The sequence below is a fragment of the Gobio gobio genome (assembly GCF_949357685.1).
Source record: "Gobio gobio genome assembly, chromosome: 5".
Classification (NCBI taxonomy): Eukaryota; Metazoa; Chordata; class Actinopteri; order Cypriniformes; family Gobionidae; genus Gobio; species Gobio gobio.
Genome location: NC_137101.1, coordinates 44806072 through 44826070, shown reverse-complemented (window position 1 = coordinate 44826070; position 19999 = coordinate 44806072). Strand labels below are relative to the sequence as shown.

At 43.5% G+C, this 19999-nt stretch overlaps 1 protein-coding gene across 1 annotated transcript in view; it reads left to right on the top strand.

The window, feature by feature from the left end:
- The window catches only part of LOC307126529 (uncharacterized protein), a 1210917-nt gene that overhangs the window by 60812 nt on the left and 1130106 nt on the right, over positions 1-19999 (top strand). The window lies entirely within an intron of this gene.

Below are 19999 nucleotides of genomic sequence, written 5' to 3'. Positions count from 1 at the left end.
ACGCACGACAACCTAATATTCAGGGTAGCTCAGAACTCGAGTAGTAGCTGTATATCTCGGAACTCAGGGCAGAGCACCCGGCTAACGATAAGCCTAGGTAACGTCATAGGTATGACGACAATACAATATTATTGTAAATTATATCACATAAAATAACGGTAGCTAATGTTAATTGAATCAAGCAAACAAATAGCTGTTGTTTTTGCTCAAAGAAGCTTGACTTACCTTGAATTTAACAATTCAACAACGCCAGGCGTCTCATTCAATGGCGAGCTCAGTTGACGCTAATGTGCTTCAAGATTCTGACTAGGGTTGGGTATCGTTTGTTTTTTTTTCCGATTCCGGTGCCAAACCGATACTTTTAAAACGGTTCCGGTGCCTAAACGGTGCCTGAACCGATACTTTTTTTTTAAAAAGGCCACCAAACGAGGTGGATGACATTAAATGGCTTTTTATTTATTTATTATTTAAATTGAACCATTTATTAAAAGTTTAATGTATACTTAAATGTATGAATATAAATAAATACAAAACACAATTTACTTATTTACAAATTATAATTGACATATTTACAAATTCACAGTAAAACCTAAGCCACCCAACTACAACAAGCCTAATATAACTCTAAACAGTTACAGTAATAACAGCAGTCGTCTGTATTCTTGCTCTGCTACAAACCAGCTTCAGCTTTATTTTGAAATATGATCATATTCTCTGGCTAAATATTTTTGAACGCATCGCCTTAATGTTTCCATGGTGACGCGTCATGTTTCTCACATGACACACAGCAGCCGCAATAGCGCTGACAGCTCAGCTGTATCGGGTTTATTTCGTTTTTTCTTTTTATTCAAAATATTCACAAACTTCTTAACTGTGTCACGAACTATCTGATGTTCAAATGTGTGAGTGAATGTGTGTTAGTTGATCTATAAAGCGCAATGGGCGGCGCCATGTTAGTTTGCGCCTCAGAATCGGATCTGTCGGATTTACAACACTTGAGTTCATTCTCGTCTCACGAAACACATGAAAGTAACTGTTAAGTGACCAGTGAACTGGAAGAAGAATAGAGTAAACTATATAGTTACTATTTAATGTGCATTTATCTGATGTGAATAAAACACGTAACGTTAGTCAAATTATAACCGTCTGAAAGGATTGTCATTGCCGCTTTCATAGACATCAGTGTGTGTTTTTTGCTTGTAGCCTACTTATGAACATTTAAATGTCTGAAACCTGAAATAAACATGATGTCGTTGAAAACACTGAATAGTTGTCATGAGTTGTGATGTGACCAGCGCTGAGCGTCTGTCTCTGGCTCAGCCAAAGCGCGAAAGCACGTTTGAATTTTGGCACCGAAATGAGGAACCGAAATCTGCGTTCTGATTCGGTCCGGTACATACCGGTTATATAAGTACCGGTGCCATATTGGAACCGGATTTCGGTACCCAACCCTAATTCTGACACAAGTGCTAAGATTCCGATTGGCCCAGAGAAATGTCAATTATAAGAATTATCCAATAATGTTTCGCAATTCTGAAGGTGAAGATGAAGGGCAGCGTACCCCCCAGCTCTGCTCAGCTCTTCGCTCTCGTGTTTAATGAAATCTGACTCCTGCTGCGTTTGTCCCGTGACTTTCGTTCGGCTCACTCACACTTTACTGAAAAGACATGTTCAGTTTTTAATTGTAGTGTTTATTCTCTAACTGAACGAAATTATTGTAATGGTGTAATGGTGGGCAAGTGATAAACCAGTAGCCGTGGCTTTGGGAGTGGCCTCGTAGGGCAGCGAAGCAAGTGCCTTTTGGGAGTTGCTGTCTTTCATCCACATGAGACAAAAATTTATTTTCTGTCTTTTCTGTACATGCATTTTTATATTTACTTGAAAATAAAAATATATGTATATACTTTACAAAAATAAATACATAATACACAAATTTTTTTTTGCTTAATTCCCATTGTATGTGTATAAATATGTTTATAATAGAGAACAAAAAATGAAGCAAAGAAAAAGAAAATGAATGTCCAATCTGTCCTTCTATGTTGTTGTACATTTTTTTCGTCACAGCCGAAAGGTTCAGTTGGGAAAAATATAAAATAAAGTTTAGTAAGATAAGCTTTTGCATACAACAGTCATATTTCCCCTTTGTTGACAGCAGTTAATTCAATTCGAACCTGATCGACCATAGTTTATCCGGCACTGGTGTTGCGGGAGAATTCCTCAGCCTCACACAGACGAGAGCAGCTTGATCTTCTCGTTGTGTAGCACCCTTAGCGGTAGCGTTTTTGGGCACGGGCGAACGTCTCGGTTACGTATGGTAACCCTCGTTCCCTGAAGGAGGGAACGGAGACGTACGTCGGACGTACCGACGAATTGGGATCACTTCTGAGAGCCCCTATCAGCTTCGAGCTATCTAGAACCGGCCAATGAACAATTGGCGTGCGAGATTTGCATCTCGCGCTCCGCCCCGCGGGTATAAACAGGAAGCAAGAGCGAATGCACGCTGTTTTTCACTGAGGAGCCACACGTAGTGGCTCGACCTGCAGTGATGGTACAGCAACTGTGGCGACGGGACGTACGTCTCCGTTCCCTCCTTCAGGGAACGAGGGTTACCATACGTAACCGAGACGTTCCCATTCAGTCGGTCACGTTCGACGTACGTCGGACGTACCGACGAATTGGGATCCCCTATGGAAAACGCCATAATTACTACCACTTCCAGCGCCCAGCGATGAGCCCCACGGACCCCGATCTGATGCGGGCGGGTAGGTTCACGCAGGGAGAGTCCAAGCTGCTGTTCCGCAAGACCCATTCAGCTGACTGTATTGGATAACGCTGGGAAAGCGTGCCTGTGAGGGCAGCTGCGGAAGCCACATCATGCCCAGAGGGAGTTAACATGTGGAGAATACACGTATGGGCTGGCCGTGGGCAGCACAACATACGGAAGTCCCAGGGGTGGCCCCGGCCAATTAGGAGGGAGACAACACGTACCTGGGACGGCAGAGGAACTCTGCCGAGGGAAAGACACGGGCTCGCCGTAGGGAGCCGTACCGTGGAAGAATACACATATGGGACCGCCGTGGGGGTCACTACATACGGAACCCAGCCTAACACAAGTTCCACCAATGCATACGAGTGTTAGACCTGGCGTCGAACGCTCCGCCACGTCCGACTGCCGCGGGTTGCGGAGGACTCAACAGGGTTCGCCGTTCCGGGGAACTCGACTGGAGCAGAATAAGCGCACGCATCCGTCTACCATAGGGGAGGGAATGGCGCAGCAAGCCGACACTAGAACAGGCATTTCGGTGTTACTGACTATGGGAAGTGAGCACACAGGAAGATACCGGCTCTACACGGAGGCTATAGAATCTAGCGAACGTGTTAGGTGTCGCCCAGCCCGCAGCTCTACAAATATCTGTCAGCGAGGCGCCACGAGCCAGCGCCCAGGAAGAGGCAACACCCCTAGTGGAGTGGGCTCTTAACCCGAGCGGGCAGGGCACGTCTTGGGACTGATAAGCCAAGACGATGGCATCCACTATCCAGTGAGCCATCCTCTGCTTGGAGACAGCCTTTCCCTTCTGCTGTCCTCCGTAACAGACGAAGAGCTGCTCTGAGGTCCTGAAGCTTTGCATTCTGTCCACGTAAGTCCGGAGAGCATGGACGGGACAGAGAAAAGCTAGGGCTGGGTCTGCCTCCTCCGAAGGCAGCGCTTGCAGGCTCACCACTTGGTCCCGGAAGGGAGTAGCGGGAACCTTGGGCACGTATCCAGGCCGGGGTCTCATGATCACATGAGAGTTACCGGGCCCGAATTCCAGGCACGATTCGTCGACCGAAAATGCCTGCAGGTCCCCTACCCTCTTGATGGAGGCCAACGCAATCAGGAGTATAGTCTTTAACAACAGGATTTTCAACTCAGCTGACTGCAGAGGCTCAAAGGGTTCTCTCTGTAGTGCAGTAAGCACCAGAGCTAAGTCCCAAGAGGGTATAGAGGGAGGACGAGGCGGATTTAATCTCCTCGCTCCCCTAAGGAACCTGACGATCAGATCGTGCTTACCTAGAGATTTCCCATCTACGAGCTCATGATTAGCGGCGATAGCGGCGACATAGACCTTGAGGGTGGAGGGAGACAGCCTTCGCTCCAACCCATCCTGTAGAAAGGTAAGCACAGATGCGATCGAACATCTTCGGGGGTCTTCTCGGCGAGAAGAGCACCAATCGACGAACAGGTTCCACTTCAACGCATAGAGGCGCCTCGTAGAGGGGGCTCTAGCGGAAGTGATGGTGTCAACTACCGCTTGCGGTAGGTCACCTAGAACCTCCGCGTCCCGTCCAGGGACCAGACATGGAGTTTCCAGAGGTCTGGACGCGGGTGCCATAGGGTGCCCCGTCTCTGAGTCAGGAGGTCCTGCCTCAAAGGAATGGGCCAGGGAGGTGCTGTCGCAAGGAGCACTAGTTCCAGGAACCAAGTCCGGTTGGGCCAATACGGAGCGACCAACAGGACCTGCTCCTCGTCCTCCCTGACTTTGCACAGTGTCTGCGTGTAACAACAATAAGTTCTGGGGAATAATTAATTCAAATGGTATGAATATTCATGAGTTTATGAATATTATTAGCTTGTTGTACAGAAAAATTAACGTATAACGGAACCTTTAATCATTTAAAAGTAACCTTTATCCAAATTGATTTCTTCATCAATTATCAATCTTACAAACCTTAAGAAACATTGATCTGTTTGATCAGGACAAATAATATCTCTTATGTTTGCACAATTTGTATTACTGAAGTAGTAATACATGAAAATCAAGCTTAAATGGGTAGCTTAGATCTTACGCTTCAGTGACTTCGAGATTTGTGAGCAAAACAATAAGGATTCAGTTTAATGCAATTATTGAGTTTTAATAAAACACTATAGAATACAAAGCTACGAATCACACGGGGGTAAATATGCATATATATAGGAGAAACAAACGATATGGTACAAACAAGGAAAAATCAAACTTAACGAATAAAATCAAAGGGAAAAGAATGATGGAAAGAGAGAATCCACGAGGGAGAGAGAGATGAGAGAGATGAGAGAGAGAGAGAGAGAGAGAGACAGTTCAATCACTTCACCAAAACCCTTCAGACATTTATGATTTCGTGAATCAGGATTAATTAAGACAACCTCGTACAAGCAGTTAAAGGTGAAATATAATACTTGCATTAGGCTCTCTCGTGTACGTGTCTGAGTTCGAATCGTCGTGGAAGTTCGCTAAGGAGGTGAGTCCGGAGAATTTCTGTGAAGTTCAGGAAAGTCGCTCCAGAAGTTGCAGGTCCGTCTCTCTCTTTTGGCTTGGTGCCAAAGGGGTCCTTCTCTCAAGGGGAGGGGCCGAAGGCCAGGGTCGTCTTCTCCTCGTAGTGGCAGAGCGCAAGGAGTTAATGATAACTTCTGCATTTATAGATGGACTGGCCGAGCCCGACTTATGGAAAGATCCAATCACGTCCGTGGAGAGATCTTCTCGAGAAGGCGCGAGTGTTCCATTGTTCTCTGAACCCCCCTCCTCTGAGTTAATCAATAGGGTGGAAATTCTAAGCCTCTTTTCTTTAGAAAGCTGGTATTTCTGAAATTATGCATCAAAATCTGATTTTTGAACCAAATTTGGCCTAGTCATAATTTTGCGATAACAGAGATACTAAGAACGGTCATTCTGCGATTTGCGCGTCCAGATATACAAGATTATCACAGTTACTGGCATACAGGTTTTGATTGGCAACAGTAAACATCCTAGTTATTCTAATACATTGTATAAAGACATGAAATCAACGGATTATATATATTTGAACATTATTAAAACAGTTCTTTAAGTCCCATGTTTTAAGTAACACGTGTTGTGCAAGAATTGTCTTCTTTCAGCGCTCTCCGTGTATGTGTGTTTGCGGAGTAAAGTCATGTGAATGCCTTTAGGCGGAACAATTCGATGGTCCATTCTTTAGACTCAGACAATCTGGCGGACATCGTGGTTGTTCATTAACTCCGATATCTCTTACACACACACCCCATTGTCTATGTCTGATTTGATTAGGAGAGTCACGAGTTGGTGTGTAGAAGCCTCATCCGGTGATGTATTCGGCCCAAAATCTGATTGAATCGGGTCATTGTTGCTACATGCGCAAGAAGGCTCACTGGGGGAAACGCATACTTGCGTTCTTCCCGGGGCCAGCTGTGGGCCAGGGCATCCGACCCGAGGGTCCCCTCGGTCAAGGAATAAAACCACTGACAGTGGGTCATCTCTGGGGAGGCAAACAGGTCTACCTGTGCGGCCCCGAAACGACTCCAGATTAGCTGGACCGCCTGGGGATGGAGTCGCCATTCTCCCGGAAGTACCTGCTGACGTGACAGCTCGTCGGCCGCACGATTGAGCAGGCCCGGAATGTGAATAGCACGAAGCGACCTCAGATGCTTCTGACTCCATAAGAGGAGATGGCGGGCGAGTTGCGACATGCGACGGGAGCGTAGACCACCCTGTTTGTTGATGTACGCTACGGCCGCAGTGTTGTCCGTCCGGACCAGAACGTGCTTGCCTCTGAGCGGCACTTTGAAGCGGCTGAGTGCAAGACGAACTGCTATTGCAGCTGAGGGCCCGTCCACAGGCCCGAAGCTGCAAGCCCGTTGTACGTGGCACCCCAACCCGTGGATGAGGCATCCGTGGAGACAACGGAGTGCCTGGACACTTGTTCTAGGGGGACTCCCGCCCGGAGAAACAAAGGGTCCGACCACGGGCCGAAGGTTTGGCGGCACCTCGGAGTCACTTGGACGCGGAGGGAACCGCTGTGCCACGCCCATCTCGGGACTCGATCGTGTAGCCAGCGTTGAAGCGGTCTCATATGAAGCAATCCGAGCGGCGTTACTGCAGCTGCGGATGCCATATGCCCCAGGAGCCTCTGAAAATGTTTCAGTGGAACCGCTGTCCTGCCTTTGAACGAATTCAGGCAGTTCAACACCGACTGGACGCGCTCCTCAGTGAGGCGCGCAGTCATGGCGACCGAGTCTATCTCCATACCGAGAAAAGAGATCCTCTGCGTGGGGCAGAGTTTGCTCTTCTCCCAGTTGACCCGAAGTCTCAACTGGCTGAGGTGACTGAGCACCTTGTCCCTGTGTTCGCACAACTGCCCTCGCGACTGGGCAAGAATCAGCCAGTCGTCGAGGTAGTTGAGGATGCGAACACCATGCTCTCTCATGGGAGCAATGGCCGCCTCCGCAACCTTCGTAAAGACGCGGGGCGAGAGGGACAGGCCGAAGGGTAAGACGCGGTACTGACATGCCCGTCCCTCGAACGCGAAGCGCAGAAAGGGTCGGTCGAGGGGAAACGAGAATGAAAGTACCATCCTTCAGGTCAATCGCTGCAAACCAATCTTGGGGACGGACGCACCTGAAGATGTGCTACTGCGTTAGCATTCTGAACGGCAGCCTGTGAAGGGACCGGTTCAAGAATCGCAGGTCCAAGACCGGCCATAACCCGCCGCCTTTCTTGGGTACAATGAAGTACGGGCTGTAGAACCCGGACCTCATATCGGCTGGAGGGACCGGCTCCATCGCGTCCTTCGCCAGTAGGACTGCGATCTCCGCCCGGAGCACGGGGGCGCTCTCCTTCGCTACTGGGAAGTGAACGCCCCCAAACTTAGGGGGACGCCTGGCGAACTGAATCGCATAGCCGAGTCTGATGGTACGGCCCCGAGACGGGCTGGGAAGCTCTAGCCAGGCTTCCAGACACCAAGCAAGGGGATTAACCACAGACGTACCCGCAGCGGGGCAGCGACGCGGAATGCAGGGATCCGACTCGGACGGCATGGAGCGGCCCGAAGTGGGATCTGAGTGTGCTGTGCAACACTTACCTGCGTCCGCGGAGGGGGCGTGCGAGTGTGGGGAGGCCGCTTGAGTGCGTTCCCACAGCCGGCGCCCCCTGCTGGCGAAGGGAGAGGCGTCTGAGGGTGGCGAGGCATGGGAGCGTCGACCACCGCCAAGCGCGCTCCCAAATGAAGGAGGGGCTGAGCGTGGCAAGGCTTTGTGGCGTTGCGCACGGTCTGCCTCACCTCCTTCCTCAGCGGGGAACAAGAGTGGCGAGGCATAGCGTCGCGCACTGTTGTCCACGCACCGCTGAGAAGAGGGGAATGAGAGTGGCGAGGCTTTGTAGCGTCACACACTGCCATTCTCGCCCTCTTGTGGGGAGGGGAATGAAAGCGGCGAGGCTCTGTAGCGTCACACGCTGCCATTCCTGAACTCCCGAGACCCCGAGGTATTGGAACTGCTCTTTTTTTTTTGTTTTTTGGTACCACTGGCTGTTCTTAACATCAGTGGCGGAACAGAATTACTAATGGTTTTCCACCCGGCCCTCCTCCGGGGAAGAACAGTTCCAGACCAAATCCGGGTCAATTGTGTTTCTGGACCAGGGTGGACATCGTCTAGCCAAGGGCCAGCGCTGTGCGCAGCTCAACCTCAGCTCAGAACTACCCTCGTGCACTAAGCAGGGCGGAGGTGGCCTGCCAGTGGCACTGCCACCCCACCGATGAGGGTAGTGAGAGAGAGGAAAACTTTATACAGATTATGGCCCTATTGGTGTTCCATATTTTGGCACCAATAGTTCCACAATGCCAAAGCCTTCCAATGCACATCCGAAAAAAGGCAAGGGGCAGGCAAGGCGATTTACGCGTTGCACTATGCCTCAGCCATCCGGGAAAGCATGGCTGTCAAGTATGAATCTGATTCAGCACGAGCGCCCACTATTACGGTGGGAATCTCAGCATCATCTTCATTTTCAACACATAACAGCCCTCTCTCCGATGCAGCGATTGACATCTGTCCTCTGCTAGAGCCCCAAATGAAACGCTAGGTCCCCTTTAAAGGACCAGCAATCCCATCTGTAAGCTACCAGCAGACACGTGAGACAGTGGGCGTGGCCGTGAGACGGCACACGGCGCGCTGATCACTCAAGCCCTTATGAAAAAGGCAAGACGAACAGCGCGCCAACGTGGCCATGCTCTCGTGAGAGAGCATAGACCACCCACGAACACAGTCTCAACATGCTTGCGATGCGATAGAGGAGTGAGGGGCCCACAGAGATGTACGCGGCGGGGAAACCTCACTGTAATCCTCAGGCCACCCAGGCTTATCAGCCAAAATAGTCCCCCCTCTGGTGCACCAGAAAAGAGACTAGATCGGGGTATAAGCGAAGGGACTCAACCCCGTTTGAGGCATCATAGTCTCGACCGCGCATCGGAGGCGCCGAGTGACGCGCGCAGAGTTGCCGTGGCAACCCGCGCTGTCACCCGGCAGCCAGACGGCACACGGCGCGCTGAACACTCAAACCCTCACGCGGAAGGTTGAGATGACCAGCGCGTCGACGTGATCCCGTTCCCCTGGGAGAACATGGATCACCCACGACACAGTCTCAACATGTTTATGCGAGAGGGATCGTGGCCGTCAGGACAGGAAACAACCGCATCCAGAAACGCACGGGTGGAATGCCATCTTAAAAAAGACGCAGCGTCACCCGTGTACTCTTTTGTGAGGAAACGCTCTGTGCTGAAGCACTCAGGGGGAAACGCGACAGCGCACGGGATTGTAGTGCAGCCCGTGCCTGTACTCAATACAGGAAAACGCCCAAACCAGACCAACAGAAATTTGTTGCTGTGAAAACAGCAGTTTTCTCTGTAGCGCATAGGCAGCTGATGAGTCTTCCGCGGTCCCGCTGGAATGTGCCGTCTCTCCAACACGCGTTTCTCCTCTTCTCCGGTTCTTTCAAACTCTTTAATGTCTTGCTGATAGCAGCGAACTCAATTTGAGTCGTCTTCATCTGCCGTGTGGCTCCGAAGTGAATGACAGCGTGCATTCGCTCTCGCTTCCTGTTTATACCCGCGGCGCGGGGCGGAGCGCGAGATGCAAATCTTGCACGCCAATTGTTCATTGGCCGGTTCTAGATAGCTCGAAGCTGATAGGGGCTCCCAGAAGTGATCCCAATTCGTCGGTACGTCCGACGTACGTCGAACGTGACCGACTGAATGGGAACCGGGCAGTTGCCCGGGGTGGCATTTTTTCATGACACATGGGGGGCGGCACGAGCAGTTAAAAAAATTAATAATCTTCTGCGCTGCGAAGCGGTTTTCTATCTATCATTTCACTGAGTGGGGAATTGGTAAATTGAAGCCCTCTGCACAGTCTGCAGCTGCCCCTGCTTGCTGAGAAGGTGCCGTGCACTTTGGCTGTGTGTGTGAGAAGGGGGAGTGAGCGCGGGGAACAGTTCACCTCTGGGTCTCTCCCAGAAGCAGAGATACGTGTTCATCTGAGCCTCATTGGTCTGTCACCACTCGTCAATGTCAAAATATTTAAGAAAACCAATCAAATCAGAGTAGGCAGGCTTTATGTTCACACAGAAGCTGAGGCGCGAATTTTAGCAGCGCGTCTCGACACATTTCATATTTGATCTCGTTATTAAGTCAGAAATGTTGAACAAATTACAAAAATATTCAGGCAAATGAATAAACTTTTGTCTAATTTCACAAATTTGAATTGAAAATAGGCCTATGTAATGTGATTCATAATGTAATTAACAAACAAAGAAATATTAACAAATTAACAAATACTAACAAAGCCAGATAAGGCAAGATTAATGAACGTGTACATTGTAAATGAATATAATTCCATTTGTAGCATTCAGTAAATAAAAAAGCTCAGTTTTTTTCAGCCTGTATTGGGCTTAAGATTAGTAATGAATGTGTGCATATTGTGAATTAATTTAATAAACTTAGTTACCTAGCGTTCCTGGTAGCCTTCAGTAAATGAACGTGTCTGCGAAAATGATTAATAAAACCAATATAACCATATGTTTACTACTTTCTTCACTGATGAAAATCTCTGCCCACTGACATGATTTTCAAGCTATTGTTATCTAATTTTTTGGCCTTCAGAACATCTTAAAATGCACATATGTAGATCATAGAAATACACATTTTCTCAGGGGAGCATTCCCGAACCCCCCTAACCTCACATTTCGGATCGCAGTGATTATAAACCTGGCTACTTTCCTGGGTATGATAAGGGATGTACAATGTGGTCATGCAGAATAAGCTCGAAGGAGGTCTTGCCCAGGGTGCAATTCAATGTAGAACCGCCACTGACCCTTAGCTTGCACGGATAGTGATGAAAGCCACGGAAAGTCCCCCTCTCAATAAACAGCTTCTTAACATCATTGAACTCACGTCTCAGTCGGATCGTTTCTGCTGAAAGATCCTGGGCGAAGAACAGTTTCGATCCGTCGTGGATGATATCTCACTGTCTCGCGGAGCGCAAAACAAGCTCCTTATCTTGAAACTTGAGAAAACGAATGAGCACCGCTCTTTTCTGGTTAGGGTTTGCAGGTGCCAGCGTGCGGTGAACCCTTTCCACGGTGAAGGTTTTCTCAGGTCCGAGTTCCAACCATTGAGGAAGCATATCATGGATAAAGTCCAGTAAGGAGCGCCTGCCTTCAGCTCCCTCTTTGAGACCAAACACCTGGATATTCTTTATTCTCCTTTATTCTAAAGTCTTACTTTCCAGCTGTGCAATTTGCTTTGCCGCCAAGACTAGTGCGGATTCTGTTCTGTCAATCTTGTCCTCCATTGCAGCGATATGGGTCTCGGTTTTGTCTGTGTTTTTCATTAGCTGACATATCTTGCTTAATATCAGTTAAGTTACTCTCCAAAACTGAGATGGAGCTTGCCATTACACCCAGACGATTGTTTATGCCGTCAAGCTTTGATCCAAATCTGAGCGCAGCGTTTTTAGCTTGGTTAGCACCTCTGCCATCTCTGCTAGCATCCACGCTCTCGGCAGACGATACTGTTTTCACACTTCGAGTACTTGTTATACGTGCTTTCGAAAAGATGTAACATTCTTTAACTGAGAGGGGCTTAGACATAATCGAGACGTTAGAAGTTAGGGGTAGTTTATGTGCAAAGTTGTAGAGCTCTCACACTACGCAGCCATCTTCGTCAAGGTCACGTGCGCCCCCTGTCCTGCCTCTGCTGTGGGTGGAAAGGTGCACATAAACTTCTCTTGATTCCGAGTAAGTTATAGATACCCATACTGATCTATATATGAAGAATGGGAATGATATTTTTTACAATATATAAAACAAACAAATTAAAAACAAAGAAACAAAACATTAAATATAACCCCAACCTTATTCACATATTCTGTGCCTTGGTCAGTTAACCTTTTAGGGGCACCACATTTGTAAAATAACTTAATACAGCCAGTGACCTCCTCTGCACTTTTAGATTTTAGTGGGAAAGCCTCACACAACTTTGTGAAATAATCAGATATACTGATAACCATCTTCAGTTGGTGTGAGCTTTCCCACTAAATCCATACCAACTATCTCCCATGGTTCAGACACCTGTGGAAAAAGTGTTTAATGTGTTGCTTTCATAAATAGAAAATTATACAACCATCTCATTTACACTAAATTACCCCAATAGGTATATAATCTGCTTCAGCACAGTGCATGACCTAACAGACAGTCATTTTAGTAGTAGCCTGAACACATGAAAAAAAATCCAGTCTTTCACTCTGTTGATGAGTGCTAGGACATGAGCTGTTGGCACAACTTGCATTTAACTTTTTTTTGGATCATCTTTTACCATTTCAAAGTGCATCCACACTTTAGAGTTTCTTATTCCAGACATTGTTAAGTATTCCCTGCCGCCAAGATGCGCCTCGTCTGTCACGGATCAGGGAAAGTGAAACTTAAAATCTGTCACAGGGGTGGTTGGATTTACACACACACACACACACACACACACACACACGCACGCACACGCGCATGCGCGCGCCTTAAAAATATTTATTGAACGCTTCTTTCTTTTCACTTTTTTTTTCTTTTACAGCAGCATAATCAAAGGATGTATATAACTTAATATAATCGTACAAAACCAGTAGTTATGTGTGAAATTAGACATTGAGCACCCAAAATGGTATGATCCTCGTTTCATAACACCCGCAAAGATTCGACTGTGAGATCGGTGGTCGAATTAGGCTCCGGATATCGATGCATCGAATCTTCGACTATTCGGGGTCACCCCTAATATTTATTATACCAGTCTGTTATATTATATCAAATATATTAAAAACAGTGATTCAAATTAAGATACAGTTTATACAAAACAAAATTCAGTTTAAAGAAAGATATTAACTTTAAAAAACAACAAAAAAAAACATAGGGTATAATATTTAAACATCAATATGAAGCAAAATTCGTTTTAAAAACATTGATTAAAATTAAGACACAATTTATACAAAACGAAATTCACTGTAAAAAAGGCAATTAATACTCAAATATCATTTCCATCTTAAGTTCATTTATGAGACATGCATACAATGCAGTGCTAAGACTATTGTCTGTTATATTGACTTATAAAATAAGAAGCAACTATATTAAAAACATTGATTAAAATTAAGATCCAATTTATACAAAACGAAAACAGGCCAAATAAATCTTGTCTAAACTAGGGATGCACCGAATCCAGATTTTTGGGGTTCGGTTGAATGCCAAATCCACTGGTTAAGATTCGCCCGAATCCGAAACCGAATACCGAATCCTACTCCCACCCGCAGTCCATTATCACAGTAAACTCATTAATGAAGTTAACAACGTCTACAGCAGTGTAGGGGTGCTATTGACCATTAACTGTTTTGGTCAAGTTTATTAAAGTAAACATTGTCGTCTATGTTCTTCTCGACGCTATTTCATGATGGTTTATAGAAAAATTACCCCGAGTCGTCCTCTGTCGTTTCAAAGAACAACCCAACGGAGAGCGCAGGAGGCGCGCGCTAGGGTTGTGCCGACATCGTGATGCCACGCCCCCGTTGCGAGTCTGTTGTATGCGACACACACTTATCATCTTCTATAGTATTAGTTAAACTAAAAACTTAGCAGGGATTGCTCTGTAAATTAAATTGAGAATGTAACTAATGCATATATGCTATTTTAAATACTGTAGTCTATGCCAGATATATATACCCAGCAAGCAATAGCCGTCATTTCGCCGTCTAGGTTAACTATAGACACAATATAGTCTGGCTATGCGTAACCCACCTTTAGCCCAAATACAAATTGTATTCATGTAAGCAAAGTCAACAGTGATTACGAGGTGTTTCGTTTATTTTCTTTCACATGTTCTATACATAGGCTGTGCGTAGCCATGATTTAGCCCCTATACAGACCGGCTATTTGTAGCCCACGTATAGTCACAAGTCAAAACTGATTAATTGTAGTTTTTGGCCAGATATAGCGCATAAGATGGTTGATATCCCATCATGTTTGCAATGTCAATAATGACAAGAAGCATTTCATGACGTGGTCTATCTATAGCCACGATTTAGCCCTGAATTGGACGGGCTACGTATAGTCTGCTTTTAGCCCATCAATTTAGCGTTGGTATGCTGCCTGTTTTTATTTTTTTATTCATTTTTTAATGTGTTGTGTAACTGATGGATTTGAATATCGGGGGGTTACCTTCTCCCCCATAAACTACGCCCCTGATTGCTTTGCTGTCACTAACATACTACACATTCTAGGATATTATTCGACGGGCTTTTTTTAAGTTCATTAAAAATGCAATTACAATTCTCAACCGCTAGATGGCAACAAGCCCCACTGAGACCAATACTGGCAACGCGCAAAAACTTTTGCCAGATCTCACGATAAGCATATCCGCCATTTTAAACGAGCGCGACAGCATTTTATACCTGAGCAACAGCAAGCCTTAAATGTACTACTTCGATCTTGTAAGTATGTGTATTCGTTTGTTTTGACGTGGTTAAATACATTATTTCTTGTCATGTGTAGGAACTATATATTAATATATATCTATACTTCATTACAGCTTCCAGGACTTGGTCTCAAAAAGACAAAACACCCCAAGGTAAGACTGAAGATGGCAAAGGCCTACCAGAGATTTCCTTTGGTGGTGAAATAGTCCACTAGTAATATTTTCTAATGTCATTACAGCTTCAAGGACTCCAAGCCAATCCACCAGGACTCCTCAAGGCCGATATCCCACAGGTTAGTATGGGCATGTTTTTCTCATAAAGATCAGTCGAGGTTACTCAAACTAACATAATGAACAGAATTATTTTTTAACTTTTAATGTGTAGAAATAGGGCAGAATAACTACTTTCTCCCAATTTATTAAGATAATAATGTTTTTTTTAAATTGCATATCCATTACATGTGTTTGTTAATTTTTTTAACAGAAAAGCAAGACACATTCCCAATGTCAGACAAAAGTAAGTATCCATGGATTGTTACTAAAATATTTTTCTCGATTTTCCAGTGGAATTAAATGAAGATTCTCTACTTTACTTTATCTTTAACCTTCTGATTGATAGCTGCTCACAGTTCTTCTCCTTGTTAATTAATATAGATAATGAGGCAGAGATTCATGTTAAAATTCATAAATTAGAGTGGTCATACTTAAGTATTGTGATGCTATTTTGTATGGTTTTTGAAGGTAACGCTATGCCTTTGTTGCATTTAGGATTCCAAAGAAAAGTGCTAACGTTGTTAATTGAAATAAAAGAAGAGGTAAGAAGAATTGGTCAAAATGTGGAACCAGAAAATTTGTTCCACCTGTCTACCTTGGCCACTGAGGAGGAGTTCCGATACCTGGAAAGGCAGTTGGAAAGTGGGAATACCCGGGCAGCAATGGTAAAAACAAACACAAAAAAACACTCCAAAGCTCCATTTTCTCCATAGCTCTAATCTTCAACAGTGTATTATTTTTTTGAAATATAATATTGAATTTATGACTGAACAACAGCTTGTTGCATACTTAGAGAAAGAGCCAATATAATACAATATCTTTCTCCAAAGCCGCGTTTTCATTACGCTTCTAATTGTGCAAAATGCTTATTGAAAGTAGCCCAATGGAATTGCTTAACTTTCACATAAACTTCAATTTTTTGAAAAACTGGAATGGAAACAGGTCTTGGTGACACACTGCTGCCACATAGGGCCTACAAAAAATTTTTTTCACCCACTCAATTATGTATTAATAACGAGATGTAATTTGTTTTACAACATCTTTATCGTAATAACGAGAAATTGTCATTAAAACAACATTTCTCCTAATAAGGACAGTGGTATAAGTTTAACCTAGTAATGACAGACCCCACTAATGTGGCCACAAATATAACTATCTATAGGCCTACTGTCATGAAGACATATACAAGAAATATATTAAAATAAGACACTAGTTTCAGCCAACTCAAAGACTGCGGAAACAGACCAGTTATGCACGTCAATCCATTCCAGACGATCTTGGTTTGCTTCTTATTTATTAAATATACAGTCAAGTAGTTAAAGAAACATTGATCAAAATTCAAATACAATGAAATGGTCAAAATCACATCACTCTAGGTAAAAAGCTATTTCTCAGTCTTGAGGTGCGGGCTTTCAATCTGTTGTAATAGATCGTTTTATAGGGTTAGTGATAGAAAACATGCAGGTCAATGTTCATCAAAGTTTAAAGTTGTTAAACACTTGACCACTGAAGCATATGCTGTAATACTACCTGCCAAGTACTGACATTGGCATGTGTTGTTCAGGTGTCAAGGTTGTGCAAAATTGGAGGAAGAAACATCAGAGACAGTGCCAGAAGAATGCTGGACAGGTAAAGCCTACTAAATGTGGAACATAAATCAAACATTCTAATGTCTTGCATTTGATCAAAAATTTGCACAAATCAGAAATTAAAAAAAATTAATTCACTTTTAACAGTCAGTTTGAAATGTCAGTCTTTAACCACATTTGTTAACCAACTTTATTTCTATTATATTTTAGTGGTTTCAAAAATTCACTGATGTCCAAATTTAATATGAAGGGGGGTGGACCACTACATAAGGAGGATTTTGAAAACACAAAATTGTTCTCGGCCATCAGAGGTATGTGTATTTGTATGATGTATGTGTATGTGTGTGTGTGTGTGTGTGTCTATATATATATATATATATATATATATATATATATATATATATATATATATATATATATATATATATATATATATATATATATATATATATATATATATATGATATGGTGTGTGTGCGCATCCAAGCAAAAGAGAATTCATTCTTCACCATTAAAATTGTGATGTCAACAATGCTTTTATTGTGCTTTTTTTTTTTCTTTTACGGCAGATGCTGTGATGACTAATTTCCCGGCGGCAACAGAATTGGATATAAGAAATGCAATCGGGGGGCATTTTAAACAGGCACCAGGGAGAGCAGGGGGGGGGGGGGTTATGGCAATAAAGCTAACAATTAATCACGCTGTTTTTTTATTTTATTTTCATTTTGTCTTTCTTTATATTTTTATTATCTTAAGTTGTTGCTGTTCCATATTTGTTATCATCATTATTGTATTTGCAGTATTTTATTTGATAATTTTGATTTATTTTGTATTATCTTAAGTTGTTAATGTTATTTTGTAAATAAAACCTTTATATAGATTTGTTGGATGAATTTTCATTTGATAACATTCAAGTGAAATGAATCTTTTAGCCATCATTTTGTTGTATATTAGACGTACACATGTAGTCATTAATTAGCTGTCTATTATTGGGCTAAGGTTAGACGTCTATTACATTTTCACTGACAGCCCAAATTTAGCCTTGTTTTAGCCTAGACCAATATTTGCGGTCTATTAGACGTATATATGTAGTCGTTAAATAGACGTCTAATCTTGGGCTATGATTAAACGTCTATTCTTGGGCTATGATTAGACGTCTATTAGATTTTCACTGACAGCCCAAATTTAGCCTTGTATTAGCCTAGACGTCTGGGCTATGTTTTGACGTCTATTAGACGTCTTTTAGACGCAAAATTGCTTGCTGGGTAGCCTATATTTTGAAATCATTTGAGGCTGAAACATTCATAAGCATGCATGTTTATTTTAGCACTTCCGTCAGTGAAACAACACCGCCTATAAAACAAAAATGATTTTCAGTAAATAATGGTAACCTCAAGAATATATGAAAATTAAATATTAGTTAGAAAAATATTTGATTCATACTATTTCCCCGCAAAGATGTGTCATAGGCTATACCGCTCTGCGCTTTGAGAGGAATGGGACACTGGATAGACACCTTCTTGAATATCTTTGTCATCATATGTTCTACTGATGTTGCAAAGCAACACTTATTGTAAAAGGTCTGAAGAGCGGATTTTATTTTCCACAGGGTCAAGACATTTAGGCAATGTTTGATTATTCACTGCCAGAGAAAACGAAACTAAAATCACCGGCGTGTGAAATGCGCTATTCAAATAAACCAAACTTGACGCGCCTTACCAAGTTTAATAACAAGAACAAACTGTGTTAAATAAAATTTGAAGTAAAAAGGTATTCGTCTTACAGTGTTTTGTTATACTTTCCCACAGTAAAGGATGTGAATAGTTATAATAGACTTAATTATAAGCAAACGAAAGGAAGAAACGTTTATAATCCCCTGCGAACATGGGTGCGACGCGAGTGAAGATTTGGGAAAAGAAACGAGATGTCCATGTCCAATGGGATAAAATGGACTAGGCCTATTGTTCAAATTCACGGAAAATCGAGTGACCAGATCACAAAACAGAATGAAAAAGTGCTATCTGACCATTATTTCCTTTCTAGGCTAAACAAAGCTTTGTGCTTCACTCCTGTGGTAATATTCACGTGAAACAGCATTCATATACAAAACACTGGGTTAGTAAAATAACGAAGTAATTTTTTTTAAAAGTAGAAAATAGTATTTATGTAAAGAGATATATTAAAAAAAAAAAGAGCTCAACTCTTAAGTGGAAGGAACCTATTTTTGCCCCCTCACGTGCAACCTAGCGGATTAATCATTATTTGGGTTAGTAAAAATAACGAAATTGTGGTTTTAAGAGAATAGTATATGTAAAGATATATAGTATATTATCTACCTATTTACCTAATTCCGGTTCTTCAAAGCTTACGGATTCAGTGTATTTTCGTTTTGTCATCTTAATTTGGTAATTATTTAAGTGAAAAATATTTAGTGTAGGCCTATATATTTTATTAATTTTATTTATATTTTATCTGATCTATAGATCTATAGGCTGTTTGCACGGTAAAATAAAATACATTTTGGCTGCTGTCTGTAGATTCCTTCATGCACAACTCGTATTCTCTCGGATGTTTCATATGCAAATGTTACAACAGCAGCTGTTGTTTAGGGTCCTTGTCATCACGAGACAAATCGGCGTTGCAAATTGAACGCGTAGCTCAACTTGAATCGCCTTCTTTTGACTTAAAGTATACTGCCACGTTTTCTGTTCATGAGTTCCATTTTCACTTTCAACAGCGCCGTCATTACATTCGACCAGCGGGGCGGCATAGTGCAAGCCTAGGGTTCGGGTTCGGTGGAAATACATTCTGAGGTTCGGCAGAAAGCGAACCCAGTCAAAAAGCCCAATATTCGGCCGAATCCGAACCCGAACCCTGGATTCGGTGCATCCCTAGTCTAAACAGTCTTGCATCATGTTGCATCAAGATTTATATTTAAACAGTCTTTTTGCGTTTAATATTCACAGATGCTAACTGAAAAAACCTAGCCTACCACAATCAGCCCTGCATCAGCTTTCCATGAGGAGAATTATTCCAGGATTATTACTCAACGCGTCTCAAAGCGATGTATCTGAACCATAGCTTCACTAGTTGATGTGTGTGTGTGGGCATCAACGCATGGATTGCCTGTATTTGAATCTGAATGAGCGTGGGGTCCGTGGGTGTAGCCGCATTAGCTAATAATGAGTCAGTAATGAGTCGACTGATATCTCCCACTTTTCACACAGATTACATAAACACAGAATATTTGTTTTCGTTTTGATTTACATGATTTAAAACCTGACATTTCAACGTTTCTTTAGACATATGTCTCATGTTTGTGTGTCAAGTTTTCACTAAGCTACAGGTCATTTTCT